The 18988-nt window shown below is 38.3% G+C and overlaps 1 protein-coding gene and 1 long non-coding RNA gene across 5 annotated transcripts in view; both read right to left on the reverse strand.

Moving 5' to 3' along the window:
- Positions 1 to 10742: 10742 nt before the first annotated feature.
- LOC137723692 (uncharacterized) overlaps positions 10743 to 18988 on the reverse strand; it is a 56220-nt gene continuing 47974 nt past the window's right edge. For 2 of the 4 annotated variants that reach the window (XM_088692907.1, XM_088692909.1), the window contains exon 10: positions 13167 to 13530. The gene's annotated coding sequence lies outside the window, so the exon portion shown is untranslated. Of the gene's footprint in view, positions 12028 to 12172; positions 12313 to 12643; positions 13531 to 18988 lie in introns of those variants that run through there. The other 2 variants (XM_088692904.1, XM_088692899.1) reach the window with 2 other exon arrangements.
- On the reverse strand, positions 17420 to 18140 carry LOC137723695 (uncharacterized). The gene is made up of 3 exons (XR_015961802.1): positions 17843 to 18140; positions 17683 to 17733; positions 17420 to 17593 (listed from the first exon to the last, which is right to left on the reverse strand). It is a non-coding gene; the product is annotated as an uncharacterized LOC137723695 (long non-coding RNA).

The following is an 18988-nucleotide window of genomic DNA, read 5'->3' on the forward strand; positions in this document are numbered from 1 at the left end:
AATCCAAATACACAAACCAAGTACAAATTGCCGTCTAACACGGCACCAATAAGAACAACTCCAACTATAGGATTTTTCGTTCACAAAGAAAATTCAAGCTAATGGAATAAAAAACGCAACATTTCGGGAGAGATTTGGAGCTCGAATAGTGAAAAGTATTTAACTTTGTGATTGAAACTTGGAGTTTGATTATCCTCTTCCCTACGTCTGCATTGTTCACATACCTAAATAAGTAGTAAAGGACATCAACCGTGAACAATTATTGTACGTATGTACATGTTTGGGCCCAAATTATTATTTTGGGCCAAGCTTAGAGTCATTCTCGGCCCAGTGACATTCATCTAGAATCTTGTCGTGGGCTAGCCAGTCAAGGTCGGCCGAATCTTATTATGAAAAGGATTGTTTTGGATAAAGATGAAGTAGTCAAACCCTAGTGCAATAAGGAGTATTAAAGATAAAGATGCTTAGATTTGAGAGATGAATCTGGTTCATCAAAGGGCTTGGTTCAAAGTCCTATAGGGATTAGGATTGGTTGAAACCTAATTAGGTTAGGTTGAGGAGTTCTAATCCTAGTCCATTTCTGGTTCGGCCATGAGGGGGTTCGCTGCTATAAATAGAGAAAGGAGTGCATCATTCAAGGCCCCCTCCAATTCAACACACAAATTGCCGTGCACAAAGCTTCTCAACACCCTTTGAGATTTTATCCTTCTCCCATTTCTTCCCACCAACACATCTTCAATTTGGATAAACAGCATTGTGAAGGCAACCGGCGACATCTTCAGTTTGGATAAACAACATTGGAGCCATAGAACCAGTCGACCAAGGAGTACCTTCAGTTTGGTTAGACAGCACTGCTTTGAGGCCGAGTAGCTATTTATTCAAGTCTCGGCCAACAGGGATTTCCGAGTCTTTGTTGGTAGATGTCATCTCATCAGCCTTCTCGGCAAAGTGAGGTGTTACAAGGATACTTGGCTCGGCACCTTGAAAACCGAGTTTTGTTTATGATTGGATACTCACAAGTAAGTTTCAGAGTTCAACATTTCGATGGTCGGACCATATTTACGATCAAGACATACATTTCTTTCAAGTATTTGTGTCCATATAGTTTGGTACTAGGTCAGCGTGCTTATACTCTCACGAATATAATCACTGTGACTAACCCGACCTCGACGAATTGTGAACTTCGCAAAACTAGCAGCCTTGTCTATAGGCCCTAAAACCCAAAGGCCGAAACGTGTTCCTTCCTTAGCCGCAGTCACAAGATTGAGAAGTCAATAGCTCGCTCAACGCAACATCAGCATATTTTACTTCCCGACCGAATTCGGCCGACGAGATGGCACGCCTTGCACACAATCGAATGACATAGTTAGCTTGTTAATTACTCGGCATGCGCGTCACGCAGGCTTGGTAGTTTTTAGGGTCAACATTTTGGCACGCCTGGTGAAATCCAATGCTAAAACTAGGAAGTTCATGACCATTGAAACACGGTCAATAAAAAAGAAAACAATCATGGGAAAGTCGAGTACTAATCTTCTAGTCTAAAACCTAGGACAAGATGGCTTGTTACAGGCACATAATCATCATGTTGCCGCGATACTTGAAGCCACAAGTGTAACACGTCGAAAAAAATGAAGTTAATCTCGGCGGTCAAACTTGTGATACAGAGTTCCCTACCAAAGTGACAAAAGACATTTTTTTGTTAAAAGACTAGTGGATGATTGTGACGAGGATGGTGGTAAGGCCTCTGAACCACTGACTAGATCGTTTCTTCGACGACGACTTGAAGAACAATCCTGGCAATTTGAGCAAATGTTCAGCCGAGAGGTAAAGAGTATAGTTGAATGGATCCGTGATAATAGCGTTGTGCACAACAGACTACTTGAAACTATGGTTAACAAAGTCCACGAAATTGGACCTACCAATCAATCCAGACATCCTCTTCTAAAGAATAGTCCCCTACCAACGATACAAGCCGAGACAAGATATGCTCGGCTCAAAATGATTGACTTAAAGAAAAGTGATGGATCCAGCAGCAGATCAGAAAATTTTGACGAGGGAGCAGAAACGACATCTGTTGATATAGTCAAAGTCCAGATGATGATTGATTCAGCTTTAAAAACTAGGCTGAAGTTTCCAAAGTTCATTCACCCATATCCAGCCTTCGTAGAAAGGTTCGAGTATCCCAAGGGATTCAAAATTCCAAATTTTAGCCTTTTCGCTGGGGAATCATCCTTATCTTCATTGGAATACGTGGCTTGGTTCACTGCTCAATGTGGAGATGTCAACAGTGACTTTCATAAAGTACGACTTTTCAATTTTTCATTGACTGGTTCAGCATTCGTATGGTACATCAATCTCCCACCCAACTTCATCCAAAGTTGGGAGGAATTAATCGAGAAATTTCATGAGCAATTCTATTGGCCAGGAATGGAAATGTTAGTCTCTTCTTTGGCCAGGATGGCTTAATCATCTGACAAGTTACAATGGAATACCTTACGAGGTTTAAGTTGGCTAGAAACCGGTGCTGAGTACCTCTCCTTGAAGTCGAGTTTGTTAAGATCGCCCTAAATAGCCCAGACGTGGAGTACAAAAAGAAATTCTCGGGGGAAAACTTCCGAGATATGTACGAATTGGCTCAACATGTCGAGTAGTACGATTATTTACTTCGAGAAGAAAAGATCTCGAAGTCCTCGAAGTCCCCATCCCAAGGAACGATCTACAAGAACCCTACGGTCAGTTATGTATCGGTCGCAGGCGAAGAGTAGTATAGATGCAGCCGAGATAGTAATCAACAAACCATACATATGCAAAGCATTGGCTCATGTTAACTCCAATGATGCCAAAACCTGCTCAGCCTTTAAGGAAGCTATCATCAAAACGTCAAAAGTCTATACTTTTGACATCACCAATGCCGATGCCATCTAAAACCAGATATTGCTCGTGAAAATGGTCAAGCTTCGGCCAGGGCATAATATTCCTAAGGCCGAAGATTTAAAAGGTAAGACATATTGCAAATACCACAACTCGAACAAGCATACGATAAATAATTGTGTCGTATTTTTTATGCCATTCGGAGCTGGATCGACAATGGTAAGCTCAAGTTTCCTGAGAAACAAATGGTCTTTGACGCTGATCTTTTCCTTATGACAACAATGAGCATGATAGATGCTCATTTACCCAAAGACAAGAGAAAGGGAAAAGCCAAGTTCATCTCAACACAATACATTCTTAGGCAGAATGCAAACCGCAATTGAAGGTTAATCTATCCTCGGATGAGCCACCCAGATACTTTTCAAACCCAGTTTATGCTGAGTCAATATCAGACTCCAGCACAGAGGAAATTGATGGGCCGATGATTTTATACAACCGGTGCAAATCAAGCGTCATCATAACTAAACCGAAGGAACAACCACTTCGTGCTAAAGTACCGCAATTGGCATTTGCAGCTATGGTAGTGTCTGGAAAAGTGCTCGGTCTAAGCCAACGCGAACTAGCGAACCTTCAAGCCACATGACCCACACGACCAGCATTAGTAAAGCTATAATTCCCCTACCGTTGTGTATACTACGTTGTCCAAATCATAAAAACATCGGCGCCAAAGAATAGACTGTATGGCTCGATGACAAACAACCTAGGTTACCTCGGCTACCAAATAGCAGCCAAAAGAAACGGTGGATAACAAAGATGACCAACAACTTCCAGTAATCATGGCTGACCTGCTTCAAGGAAAGAAGGTGATCAATCATGATTTTGAAACCACAATTAAAGAATCCAAGAAGTGAATCAAACTCCTTCTTCGGCCTGGAGAAATGAAAGATCGCCTTGAGCACTTCCGGAAGGAAGTCGAAAACAAACTTCCTCCATTACCCCCACAAGAGCTATTAATTAATGTCTGACGGAATCTCCACCCGCCGTTTCCCGGTGAAGCTTTGGAATGCATGCGAGAGTTTCACAAGAAATATTCAGCCAATGACTTGTACAGCTTACCAAAAGCATGTCAAGAGGCTCTTGATTTGGCGCTAACCTACCCCGATGCCAAACAGATTATCCAGAAAACTACGATCCTGAAATGAAGGTTAGGTTCTAACATATACGCTCGGCTTTGAGATGAAACCTTATACTAATATTGATACTATCGAGCTTTCTTTCTCTATTGAAGATTTCCAGTATTTGCGATACCATTTTAAAGTTTTCTCAGCTGTGTTCTTTTTCGGACACCCGCATCGCATAGTAGAAGTGGACTCGCAAAGCTTCACAAGAGCAAGACCAAGTCCCAACGCCGAGCAAGCCCAAGATCGACATTCAGAATGACACGGCTCCATCAGGGGTAACCATAAGTAGCTTTGTCGGTGATAAATCTCAAACCAAGGAAGTACTTCCTTTAAAGGTGAATATCACAGGTCGAAATCATGTGATCATGTTTTTTATAATTGATTCAAAGATCGAGTATAATGCATTGCTCGGTCGTGACTAGATCCACCAAACTAGCTGTATTTCTTCGTCATTATATAAAGTCTTCATCTTCTGGGATGGCAAATCAGCTGTAGTTCATCCAACCAATAATCAGCCATTCGAAGCCAATATGATTTAAGCTCGCTATTACGATGATCATGTCGGCTACATCACCTTGCAGGGTTTTAACAAAGAACGGCGACATACTTGGATTTTAGTTCAGAAAGCCATCGAAGTTGGGGCTGAGGCTATTCACCAGGATTGGACGAGACTCGAGTTGACCAACATAATTGACGATCCTGATTTTTGATACCAAACAGGATAGACATCGGGTTGCGGTTTCATCTATCATGGAACACATGCTGGCTCATTGGTATACTATTTTCAAGCAACTGAATTCCGGTGTGAACTTAGTTGAGTTCCTTGCTGAATGAACAACGGTCTAGTCCTATCACTTGATAAAGTCCAAGCTGCCTCAGCTGAGCTCGAAGACAGTTGGCCCCAAGTCAAAGATCCATTGGATGAAATAAATGTTGGAACGGCCGATGTCCCTCGGCCTTTATTTATTAGTGGTTTATTACCCCAACCTATGAAAACCAAGCTTTGTAAATTACTCAAAGAATTTAAACATTGTTTTTCTTAGAGTTACCATGAGATTTCTGATTTAGATTGAACACTCGTCAAGCACGAATTACATATCAAGGCTGGTTGTAAACCTTTCCGCCAAGCCCCCCAACGATTCTCGACCGAAGTTTAGCTCGGCATAAAAGATGAACTCATTCGACTTTCCAAAGCCGATTTTATTCGGATAGCTCGATACGTCAAATGGTTGGCGAATATTGTCCCAGTTTTAGAAAAATTGGTGTTTTACGTATTTGCATTGATTTTCGTAATTTGAACTTGGTAACCCCTAAAGACAAATATACAATGCCAATTTCAGACTTTTTAATCGATGTTGCAGTAAACCATGAGATGTTATCTTTCATGGACAATCATGCTGGTTACAACCAGATTTTCATTGCTGAGGCCGATGTCCACAAAACCGTTTTTCGTTACCTAGAGGCGCTCGAGACCTACGAATGGATCATCATGCCTTTTGGACTTAAGAACGCTGATACCACATATCAATGCGCTATGAATACTATTTTTCATGACCTGATTGGCACGATCGTTGAGGTATATATCGATGATGTCGTGGTCGACGCACCGCCAATCATATTTAGGTGACCTTTGGCAAGCTTTCTTTCATATGCGCCAACATAACCTTAAAATGAATCCTACCAAATGTGCCTTTGGTGTATCGGTAGGCAATTTCCTAGGTTTCCTTGTACATCATCGTGGCATCGAGGTGGATGAGAATAAAGCTCGAGTGATCATTGATGCTCCACTCCCGACAACCAAAAAGCAATTACAATCCATACTTGGCAAAATCAATTTCCTCCGCCGTTTCAATTCTAATTTGGTTGGGAAAATGAAGGTTATCTTCATGCTCTTGAAACTTAAGGATTCTGACAAATTGGAATGGTGCGAAGAGCATTAGGATGCTTTCACGCAAATCAAGGTCTCCCTCACTACTCCACATGTCCTTGTGCCACCTCAATATGGTAAAACCCTTAAGTTGTATATCTCGATTACTGAGGAATCTATCGGCTATCTCCTTGTGCAAGATAATGACGCTGAGGGAGAGCAAGCCATTTTTTATCTAAGTTGAAATCTTAACTCAGCAGAGATAAATTATTCAGCCGTCGAGAAACTCTATTTAGCTTTGTTCTTCGTTGCGTCTAAGCTCCGGCATTACATGCTCCCTTCTGTTACTCAGGTCATCGCCAAGATAGATGTTATTCGTTACATGCTCACTCGACCGATAGTAAAAGGCCAAATTGGGAAATGGACAATGACACTGTCCGAATTCAGTTTGCAATATGTGCCCTAGAAAGCTGTCAAAAGACAAACATTGGCCGATTTCTTAGCTCAACATCCTTCTCCATATGGTTTCGGGAGCAACGATGTTGAAATTGGCATGGTGGAAACACGTGATAATTATTGGACGATGTATTTTGATGGCTCTAGTACCTCGACCTCGGCTGGCGTTGGAATCATCTCTCCTGATCACTACTGGTGGTATTTTTCTCTCAAGCTGGATTTCGACTGTACAAATAATCAGGCTGAATACAAAGCTTATCGTTGGCTTTAACGTCCTTCATGATTTGAGGGCAGCCTGTGTACTCGTTCTTGGTGATTCAGAACTTGTGATTAACCAACTCAATGGGACTTTTCGTTGCATGAGTTGTACTCTGGCGCCCTATCACATGGTTGCCAGCCATTTAGCTGAATCCTTTATAAGCATTACATTCAAGCACATCTCACGAGCTCGAAATACTGACGCATACGAATTGGCTCAAATAGCATCCGGAGCACAACTCTTGGGGGGTGAATTAAGCCAGGTCATACCAGTAGTGCGACGTCCACACCCATCCTTGGTCACCAAGGGATATGCAGGGATATGCAGGGCTCATCAATCCGAACACAAAACACGATGGTTGCTCCGTCGACAGGGTTATTTCTGGCCGAGTATGTTGAAAGATTGCATCGAATACGCACGAGGTTGTGTATAATGTCAAATCCATGGGCCCGTACAGAGAGTATTGGCCGAATTACTTCACTCGGTCACCAAACCATGGCCGTTCAGAGGATGGGCCATGGATGTAATCGGCAAAATTACGTCGCCCTCCAAATCAGCAAAGCATGCATGGATACTCATTGTAACGGACTACTTCACCAAATAGGTCGAAGCGAAGTCATACGACGAGTTAACTTCTAAAGAGGTCTGTAATTTTGTAGAAGAAAACATCGTGACAAGATTTGGCATACCAGAAACAATTATAACGGACAACGACACAATATTTACAGCCAACAGGTTTAAAGAATACGCGGCGAGTTTGAAAATTTGGCTCGATCATCCACGCCGTATTACTCACAAGAAAACAGACATGCCGAAGCAAGTAATAAAATTTTAATCAGTATCCTTGAGAAAATGATATAAAAAAAAATAAAAAATAAAAAGCGCCTGGTATGTGGCATTTGAAGTTAAACGAGGCATTATGGGCATACTAAACTTCACTCCAATCAGCAATAAGGACGACCCCATATGCGTTGACTTATGGACATGACGCGATGCTACCGGTCAAGTTGAGCATAAACTCATTACAAGTTATCGAACAAAGCAATTTTTCAGTACTGAGTATAGTTAGGCCATGAGGCAAGAGTAGGAGGACTTGGAGGAAGCTCGGCTCGATGCCTATAACTTATTGGTGGTGCAGAAAAAGATCGCCAAACGAGCTTATAATTGACAAGTTAGGCAAAAGACGTTCGGTGAAGATGACTTAGTATGGCAAACCATGTTATCAATGGGGATTAAAGACCCTAGATCTAGGAAATGGTCACCAAATTGGGAAGGACCATTTGTCATCCACAAAATTCTCGGCAAGGGGGCATACCACCTCAAGGATCGAACTAGTTCGATTCATAAATTACCAATCAATGGAAAATTCTTAAAGAAATATTATCTGGTCACTTGGGAATTTTTTTTTTTAATTTATTAAATTTTTTTTTTGCCACGTGGCACAAATTTGGCAGCCACATCAGCTCTTAACAGATCAATGGATGGAAAATGTAACAGATGTATTATATTGAAATAAAATAGTGCTTAAGGTATGAAAGTGAAATGTTTTGAAGATGTATGAGGTTGTAATAGAACTCAAACCTAAGGTGGTGGAGTGTAATTTACCTCAAAAATATCTTCTTCCATTTGGATGGCAAAGAATCCTTTCATCCCAAACCAAACGTTGCTGGCGTACATCTGTGCTGTGAACACCTAAACCAGTACTAGCATTGCTACTGCCAGCAACAGTGAGTTCGCCACTTGACCAAAAGTACTTGAGTTTGACCTAATTTTATGTTATGGATCTTGTAAAATAAATGCAATTGTTTTTTGGTACCTCAAGTAAGATTCTGTCTAAGGTTTTATCCAGACAATTTGTGTCGCTTTAATTCAACTTGTGCAGTTAAGCGGAAGATAACATCGATGCAACACTAAGAGACATGTTATCCAAGAGGTTTCTGTTTGGGGCTAGCTTCGGTTAGCTTTTCCTTGACGCCCCCAAAGAACGAGAAGAACTTTCTTGCACCGGTTGCATGAGTATGTTCATCTGTATGCCCTTTTGGCACTATTGGACTTTTTAAGTTTTTGACCTGCACATAGGCATGCGCATAATGACATTGATTAGTACATTTACGCATGGGTTTCTTGAGGTTGTGAGTTCATAGCGTGGAATAAGTGGTACCACACTACTATTTGTTAGAGTTCTGTCAAATGATCAAAACCAGTAGAAAAATAATTTATGTTTAGTTAAATAGTTAAATAGTTAAATAGTTAAATAGTTAAATAGTTAGTTGTTAGGATATCTCCAATCCAAGGGTGAGCTCTCAAATTTTAACCCCATATTTTCAATTATTTCACCTATACGTATGAGGTTAGACAATTTTTTTCCTCGAACAGTAAGAGACCCATAATTTCCACCCCCAACTTTATAATTTGTTAAACTTTTGTATTTAGTTGATCTTTTTGTTAATAATTTTGGAATTAGTTTTTGTATAATCTATGTTGTTTTATTTTTGCAAACATTTTGATGTGAAAAAATTCAAATTCTAAACAAAAAAAATTGTTGAGAAAATTGAAATTTTAATGGATCAATGAACACATGGATGTGTATTTATAGAGTTTTGGACTAGTTTTGGTGTGGGATATGATCTGGTTAATAAATAATGTTATTTTGACAGTTGGATTTAAATTTCAGCCGTTTGATCTTTTTATTACAGTTAAAATTGATTAAATTGAATTTGAGCCATTGAATTTAAAAAGGATATAGCTGGCGCACCACACTGGATCAAAACTCATGAGGCGTTACAACCATTGGATTCGAATGGCGTGCCAATCTGGGACGTAAAACCCCTGTTTGTCGTGTACTCGCCCGCAGAGAATCCCTCTGTCATCTTGATGTTGTTGCGTAGGATCCGTGTGGCCTTGTTTCACGTGATGGAGCAGAGTTGCGTGGGGGCCCTTGGCCCACAAGAAACCTTATCCATCTTGGGGGATAGGAGAACCACATATCCACCCCCATACCCATACTCAAAATACACCTATTAGAAATGATTAGCAAAAGTGTCTACGCGTTGCTGTGGGTATTCAAAATATTTTGATAATATGTACATACAGAAAACATAATTTATTGAAGCTATATTTATATACCTAAAATAGAGATTGGCAGTGTTCATAGTCATCAAAAAGATTGGCAGTGTCCAATTGCTCACTGCTATAAAGATAGAGATGCTATGAAGGCCTATATACATGTACAGAAGTTCATAGTATCAAAATCGTTCAAATACGAAAATATACATATGTCCGTATCAAAAGCTTGGCACCGCACGTCTGCTTAGTGTTTATGATTTTTCCTGGTCAATTTTTTGGTCTTTGCTTGTTTGGGAATGACCATCTTTTTCTTGGTCACCATTTTCTTTTTTGCTTTGTCCAGAATTTTTCTCTTGCTATATATTAAGCATTGGAATCGGTAAGAATTCAATATAAAAAAAAAAAAAACTAAGGACTTGTTTGGTATCCTATTTAAAATCTTTTATAATTGCTCAAAACATTTCTTAAGAATTTTTCTTGAAAACAATTTTCTTTAAGACTCAAAAACTTGTTTAGTATGCGATTTAAAAATTCTAAATCTTTCAACCTAAACTGGACAAAGAGATCCAAAAAGAGAGGGTCTGGGAGAGAAAGAGGATAGAGGAGGAAAGAAAGTAAGGAGATGATTGGAGGAAAGAAAAAGAAGTGAGAGGATCAGAAGAGATAGAGAGGAAGAGGAGTGAGAAAAAGAGCCGAGAAAACGAAGAGAGCAAATTGGAAGAAAGGCGAAAAAGGTATTTAAAAATAAAAAAAAAGGGCGAGAGAGAAAGAATAAAAGAGAGAGATAGATTTGGAGTGAGAGGGGATGAGGGAGAAAAAAGAAAGGAGTGAGTTTAAGTTTAAAAACTCACTTTTTGCTTTTTTAGATAATAGACTATATTTTTGAGTTAGTATTCAGTTCGGTTTTTGAAAATAGTCCTACCAAACAAGTTTTTAAGGTCTAAAAATTGAAAATTGTTTTTGAGTTTAGAGGGTTGGATTCAAGTAGATTACCAAATAGGTTCTAAATTTTTCAATCTATTTAACCAATGAATTGATGGAGGAGCGAAAAAGAGAAACAAAAAATACGGCCATTATTCAATTATATGGAGAATTACTTGATATGTACAAAAGGTTTGAAAATTAAACTAACATTCAAAAAAAAAATAAAAAAATAAAAAGAAAAGAAAAGAAAAAGATGACATGGAGTGGAAATCACATACCAACATCAAGCTTAAATTTGTAGTGCTCATTTGTAGTGCTACCTACAATTAGTCTGATATCAGAAGCTTCTGCACTGGTTGATGTCTCGGTGTTTTCCTTAGCTAAATGTACATTGTAGACTTGGGTGGATGAAAAGCAGAAGAAAATAAAAATATAAGTTAAAGTTACAACTTAACTATCTATGTTGATTTATGTCCAACACATAATAAGAATAGTGAATCATTTTCAGTCTCGTGCACTGGTTTGTCATTGTCACTTGAATTCACAAATTCATTTACTCCGAATTTCTTAGTTATGACCGGGGAAAGAATGTTTAAGCAAAAATATATTTCTATGTTTTCCCACTAAACTACCTGTTAAACCAAATCCAAACGTAAATAAATAAATACCTTCATCAAACCTCTTGGGCTTCAAGTCCACCAACTCCACCCCAATACTCACCGGTGCCCTAGAAATTCTTCCACCTTCAGTAGCCTACATCATGTATGTATCAACATTCGGAAAAGAAAATAAATATAATTTATTAGAACAAAGAATTTGGGATCAACAAAGTTTGTCCAAACTTGCAGTGAGGCCAATAAACAGCAACTGAGGATAATTTTTTGTTTTGCTACATTGAGAGGGGCACCCAAACCTGATATTAAAAAATAAAATATTCAGTATAGTGCAAACGATTCAATAAGTAGTATCAGTTTAGGATGCATATTCAACGCTCTAAAGCATTGAGTAGGACACCAAACTTGTCGGTATGGCGCAACCGAGGATGCAAACTTTGTCCAACTGACCAAGGGGCTTGATTTTGGAAGGATGGCCAGAATGAACAACAATGTATTCACTCAAAGTAAATGTGCCTGGAAAACTCTACTCATAGTTTACAAATCTGCAATTCTCAAAGGTTAATCGTATAAAATCATGTGTGTGTGTGTGTGTGTGTGTGTGTGTATTATGTGTATTATATGTATGTAGTAGCTATTATTGCTGACCTTGGCAGAAGTAGAGTTCAGTGTGATAAACTGATGTATATTTGACCTTTACCCTTATTTCCATGGCCTTATGTGGAGCAACCTTCACCCTATCCATCACCAACGGCTTTCCTGTCTCCCATGCAACCGCTGTCCCAAAATCTACAACACAGAAATCCCAAATTGAGGAGTATTAAATCTCTATCCTTAAATATCCTTCGAAAGACATGCAAAATGAAGAACAATGGATCTAGGGGCAAAGAAGCTTATTGGTGTTCATAAAAAAAGATATTTTAGTTTTAATTACCTTGTATTTGAGAAGAGGTTCAAAACTCTCTTCAATTTCTTTTGGGTATGGTTTGGCTTCAGGCCTAGCCTCCATTGTTGCCATTGACAAAAGACAGGCTCTTAGGAATAGAAGTGGACATGAACGGAGCTTGATATGATCTAATTATAAAAAATTATACTAATCAAAGATAAAATTTAAGTTGCATGGACGAATTTATCCAATGAAATTATCTAAATATGTTGAGAAGAATATCATTTTTTACACATTTTCTCGACAACCAAACAACATATTTTGTCACCGATGTTCAGACAGAAACAATTCGCTTAAATTTGAAGACCGAAACCCTAAAAGCTTAACACTTGAGATTGATTCGATTAAATGTGAGAGAAATTGTAGAATTTATATGTTAGTTTGAGGGTTTGAGTTTGTTTTCTTATTTTATGCAAAGAAAACTTCAATCAAATGCAAATAAAAACTCCAATAAATTACCTGATGACAAATTGATGAGAGAGCTTTTGGGTAAAAGGGTCGGAGACGGTTTGAAGTTGGAATCTGCTAATGTTGTGGTGAGTCAAGACGATGTTGCAGTCCGATTGTTGGCCAACGACCAAGATTTCTTCATGGGTTTTCCGTCCACATGGGTTTGTAGTGTAGCTGCAGTTGAGATTTGTTGACAATGAAGTGGTGAGCGAGAGAGAAGCAGCGATTCTAAGAGAAATTGCAAAAATGGATTGTTGGTTTAAGGTTGTTTGCAATGATTGTGAGCGACTAAGGAGATAAAGCGGCATGAAGCGGTGAGCAAGAGCGTGAAGGGGGAGTAGGCAGGAAGTGTCAATGGAACGGGATCCCACGTGTTCAGGAACGCTGCTGCACTTGACAGCTAGACAAAATGGCAAAGTTGAAAAAACCGAAAAAACAGGGGGGTAAAATCGAAAATCCCCCGTAGCTAAGCTACAATGATTTCCCCAACGATTTTAGTATATACTAGCAACGGTGCCCGCGCGATGCTACGAGTTTTAAGCTATATAAATATGTATTAAGTTCTAAATAAATCCAATATGCAATACTATTTACATGTAGGAATCTATTTACAACCATATGGATTAGTGGTTCTATTGCCATTGTTCTAATATTTACATCTTTTACAAATTGAACTCCTAACCGTCCTTAACCGTACAAATTTTTTTGTATGTAATTTTGTTTACATACAAAAAATAATGTTTGATGTGTATATACATACCATTTACACACAAAAATTTGGTAGATAGTCCCTACTTATATCCTCATGAAATATGCAGATAATCAACCTATTTTACCCAATCGTAACCAAACTGTGTAGTTGCAGTTGACTTTAGGTCGTCAATGGAACGAAATACCTGAAGTCGAAGATAAACCTAGTGAATGTAGAAATCTTCAAAGCCTAAACAGAGTGGCCCTGCTTTTTGCAACAAAACAATACTTTTATTACAGAAAATTAGAGGAAAAACTTTTAAAACTGGAAATAAAATTAAGTCAAATGATTAGGGTACCAGAATTTTCCTTGACCATACGCAAATAAACCAAAAATTCTTCAATCTCTTGCATGCCCATTTCAATTCTTAAAACCGCCGAAAGAAAAAAATTAAAGTTTCTTTCTTACGGAAATCCACCAATTTGAATCAAATCAACCGAAGAAGCATACATGTTCTTTCCTTGAATTATACATGTATTTGAGAAGAATCAAATAAAGACTAAAATTCAAAATTCTTTCTCCCCTTAAACAAAATTCTATACATGCATTTAATAATCTTAATTTCCTGGAAGCAAGTTGGATAATGTGTAAACGTAGACAATATAATGCTCAGAAAATAGGCCATCTTTCACAGCGATAAACGGTATGCTTAAGAAATTAAATTACCATTTCACTAGAGAAGTATAAAGTTCGAAAAGGGTTCGTAAATAGACACACAAAGATATATATCTTTGATGCACAGTCCACCCTGGTCGGCAATGGATGTACATCACCTGAAAAGCCTAACATATTTTCGTAATGGGGCTGGAAAATTGAAGTTTAAATAGTAAGTTAACAACTTAAAACACTAACTGGGATTGTAGCATAGCTTGTAATTTCTGCAATATAAATAATGACAAAAAGGATTAAATTCTAGAGAAGCACTTGAAAAAAACAAAAAATTTAGTGAATAAAAAAGCCATTAGCAACCCCCATGGTTGTTGTTAAGATACATATATTTACAGACATAAACTTTATCTCACCTCAAAGACAACGGCAAACAACCACACTCAATTGCCAGATGAAAAGAAATTGAACAAATTAGGATTCGGTTGGTAATAAATTGAAATGGGTTGAATATCGTAACAAAATGATTAAAGAAAACACATAATTTATGTCTTTTGAGGGAAATCAAATTACCTAACTCAAATTTGTTGGAAATCAAGGGCTTTAACCTCGTATTGGAAATCAAAGCATAATATGTAAAAGAGCGGTGACATACCTGTGGAACTCTTGGAAAGGCTCTGGTTTCTTGCAAAACAACGGAAAATAAACCTACCAGAAAACTCGACAATAGATTGGTTAAAAAACATTTTAAAATACTCTTTGTACCACTTGGTGATGATAAACACTATTTGTTTCTGAGAGAAATTAAGCATCCAAAAAATAAATAAATAACAAATCAACTTTACATAAAAATTTATATTACCCACCCCAAATCAACTGGAGAACTCATAATAGAATTTCTACCTTCCAATTTATCGTAACCTTTTCCATCTCAGAACATTCAAAATTTTCAACAGAACATGGATTCTATAATGTTGGTTAAGATTATCTACACTACACACATGCAGATTAAGGCAAATACGTAGTTAATTACGGAACAAAAAAACCAAAACTTGTGTTTAACATGCATAACATACTTTAACGTACCAATAATGAATTACATGCCCGGTATGGTTGGGGAGTCTGGGACAGCGACAAAATAGTTGCCTCAGCTGCAATTCAATACATATGCATCTCCTCAAGGATAACTCATATGTAAGAGATGGTGTTCGTGCCCAAACGCGCATACCTTTAAAAGCAAAGATATATGTATGCAGGTATAAATAAATGACAAAACAGCACCAACCAGCCAGAAAACGAACAAAAGTACAAAAATGGAAGTGCAAAATCAAGCAAACATTCAAACCATTATGCAATATTGCCAGAAATAACTTAAAATATTCATTCAAGTTCAAACTTTTCCACAGTAAAATACACATGCAAAAGGTCAAGAGTCGTAGACAGTGGGAGGGATGGAAGAGAAAGAAGTGATCTAAGCGATGAGAAGCGAGAAACGCAGAGGGGCTTCCCCGATCAGAATTTGTCCCAATCAACAAACAAAACCCAGATTTCAAGAATTAAAATCATAAAAAATTCCAACAAATAAAAGAGAACCCAGGAACCAAACCCATCAGTCTTTCCTAAAATCGGAGAACTCACCAGGAAACCCATGCTTTTTCTGGGTTTCACAATTTTCTTCGAATCCGAAAGGGATTCAGCTGCGAGAAGGAAGGCTAAGTTTCTGAGATGTTTTCGTTTTTGAGATAGGGAAGGTGAGCCATTCATGATACTCTATGATTTCAATTTGAAGTTGAAGATTGGAACAATCTGGATGAATTTTGGTTTCGGGATTGTAGGGTTGATTTGGATGAACGCGGGTTTTTGTTTCAATTTAAGAAAACGAAGAGATTCATATGGGAACAAATGAAAATGCTTTGTTTTGGAAACAAATGGAAAAGCCACGATGACCAACACGTGTACACAGGGGCAAATTAGTAAATTTACTGTGTAATTCAGGAAAATATGCTGAAGATGGTAACTGCTGGAGCGGCAAATCCGTCCACAAACTATAGATCAACAATAACCCCAAACTGGGTTTTAATACATGTAATATGATTTGGACCCAAAAATTTGGGGTTTTTTTGTTTCCACCCTCCCGTTGGAGACAACCTTAGGGAGAAAACCTTAGAAGGCATTGAACATTAACAGGCCTTTAGATTGTTTATTGTTGTGGCAACACTGGCTTGTTCGTTGTTGTGAACGACACTGGCTCGTTCGTTGTTGTGAACGGTACTGATATTTTTGGTTTCATTTTCAGCTTTATGTGAAATAACTTTACGTGAAATATTCTTTAGTATATCCTGGCACAAAGCAAATAAAGGTACAGAAATCAGTCAGATCATTGAAGACTTGCAATGCCTGAATCACATCACTCAAATTATTGACCGTGTTTGTAGACCAAATGAATAAAATATTACTGCAATGGTTCCTATAGGCCTTAAATGTCGGACCAGGATCCTTTCCTAATCTAAGGATGAGGATTCTCATGACCAAGGGATGTAGGTCGTTGGATGAATTCAACAGTTACAAACAGGAGGGTCTCTTTAAAGTTATAATAATTATAACCGTTTCATCCAACGGTCCACATCTCTTGGTCATGAGGATCCTGATCCTTAGATTATGAAAGGATCTTGATCCAAACCCGAGAGTCAAAAAATTAATTCTCATATCATGGATTAGTGAATGGCTGCCTCAACCCAAACCACAAGAACCTGGATAGGCGGGTGTTCCTAAGATACAAATTCTGTTAATTAGGCAGCAACTATGAAAGACTGGGAAGACCCGCAAAATAAATAGAACCACAGACGGAGAAACTAGTATGGTAAATTATAAAGATATTTCTTCACTGTGGATCTTTAATTTTCGCATCTCAAAGACAGCTTAAATGCCCATAATTGATTTTCAGATCCTCCGAAGATAAACATTCAACTGCAGCTTTTTTTCACAGTTTTGGGTGAAAAAAAATCAAAAACACAAAGCTGCAAAACCCAGCTTTAAAAAACTAACTTTTTTTCACATTTGTTTTATATATAAGTTTATCAAACATTGTAATACTGTTTTTTTTTTTTTTTTCAAAAGCATTTTTACAAAAAAGTTTACAAAACACTATGCTGCTTTATTTCATAGCTGCTTATTCTCACAACACAGCAGAAGCAATTTCTTTTCAAAACACAGTAACACCAAACCAACCCTTAGACTTGTTAGAATAATTCAAAATCCACTTATGCACTAGCCAACGCCTAAACATAGAGAAAGAAAAATCAAAACCTGCTAATTGCATGTGACTCGTTAATGATGAATTAAAATGTACAGTACTCGGATACTTCAGAGCTTATTTTGTATTATTGCTGTATTTTCCCATAGTTCTAACACTTTTTAGGAAACCACGCCAACACTAAAAAGTTCTTAGATGACCCGGGTGGATGAGGAAGTTGATGAATACCGTATGTAAATTCTTTCCGGCCGCTTACACATTAATAGTTAAGACTTTCCAGCATCACAACTCTTAAATAGATAAACAAATTCCTAGCAGAATTTATCTCAACATGCTTCGAACCACCCCCCTGCCAGAAACCAAATAATCAGTAATTTATCTTCACCAATGTGTTTCTACCCATGAATTCGATTTACAAAGCTGGCTAGTATAGTTTACCCCTTACAGATTATAAGCATTTATGATGATTTTTGTACCATATCCTCCAATCTGACACCGATTCGAAAATTCGAAAAATGAAAAATAAAACAGATCAACACCAAGAATGTAGGATACAGAAAACAATTCCAAATTAACAAAACAAAGTTCTAGTTCTTACTGAAGGCGAATTTCCTTGTTCTGGTACGTATCTTGCATATTATGAACAAAAAGAACAAACCGAGATTTGAGAGAGATCCAAAACTACCGTTGCAAAAGCAAAATCGGATCTGAGAGAAACAGATCTAGAGAGAGAGAGAGTGTGTGTAACCGGGCGGGTGAAAGCCATTGTGAAGGCCGAGAAGGAAGGGAAGAGGAACGAGCATGGAAGGAAAAACCAGACCCAACACTCCAATCACCAACCCCTTCCACCGCCGCTTCCCGGAATAACTACCGCCCGCAACCCCGCCCTTCATTGCTCCGCCAGCCCCTCCTAATCCGATTTCATTGCCGCGATTAAGCACCAAATCCACCACAATTAACACTAATCCTTGTCCTTCTTCTTCTTCTTCCTCCTCCTCCGGTTGTTGCTGCAGTGTTAATATCAAATGCGAAGTCCCACTCGCACTCGCACTCCCAAACGCCTTCGCGGTCGCCGTCGCATCAACAACTGAAAGGCAGTGCTTCCTCTGTGGCATGAATCATAATTTCTAATGATTCGATTGGTTGTTTCTGAGCTCACTGTCTCTCTCACTTCGATTCCGAATCAAAGGCTGGATGGGATGGGATTGGACTGGATTGGACAGTCCGGCACGGATTGGATTTTCCTACTTTTAGCACAACAAACTGTGATCTTGTTCTTCCTTTTTTTCTGAAAAGAAAAAGAGAAGAGAAGAAGAGCTTACCGTTGTCTCGGGCTCTTTGGTGGGATTAATTTTTTTTATCCCTTTCGGTTAATATTTATTTATTTTTTGGGTCAGATCCAAATCTCTTGTGTTTGTGAGGATATGTTCATCACTGGACTCCTCTTCCTATTTATAAAGCAAAAATAGAAGCAATATCCCCTGTATATATATAGTAACGTTATTATTTTGCCTTTGTGTTTCTAAAAAAGAACATAGGCTATCTACAACAATGGAGGGCTAAACGTAGTGCTTAACCATGTTTTGGCCCATCAAATTTTACGACTATTTTAGGGCTAAATATGCAAGGCTATAATTTATTTCTCTTGATATTATATTACTTTACAAATTTAGTCCACTTTGAGGCTACATGTTGCATTCGATGAGGCCAAACTTAGTCTGATTCTTTTAGCCTTATTCTCTTT

Source organism: Pyrus communis, chromosome 4 (assembly GCF_041283825.1).
Source record: "Pyrus communis isolate YQ-2024b chromosome 4, ASM4128382v1, whole genome shotgun sequence".
In the NCBI taxonomy this organism is placed as follows: domain Eukaryota; kingdom Viridiplantae; phylum Streptophyta; class Magnoliopsida; order Rosales; family Rosaceae; genus Pyrus; species Pyrus communis.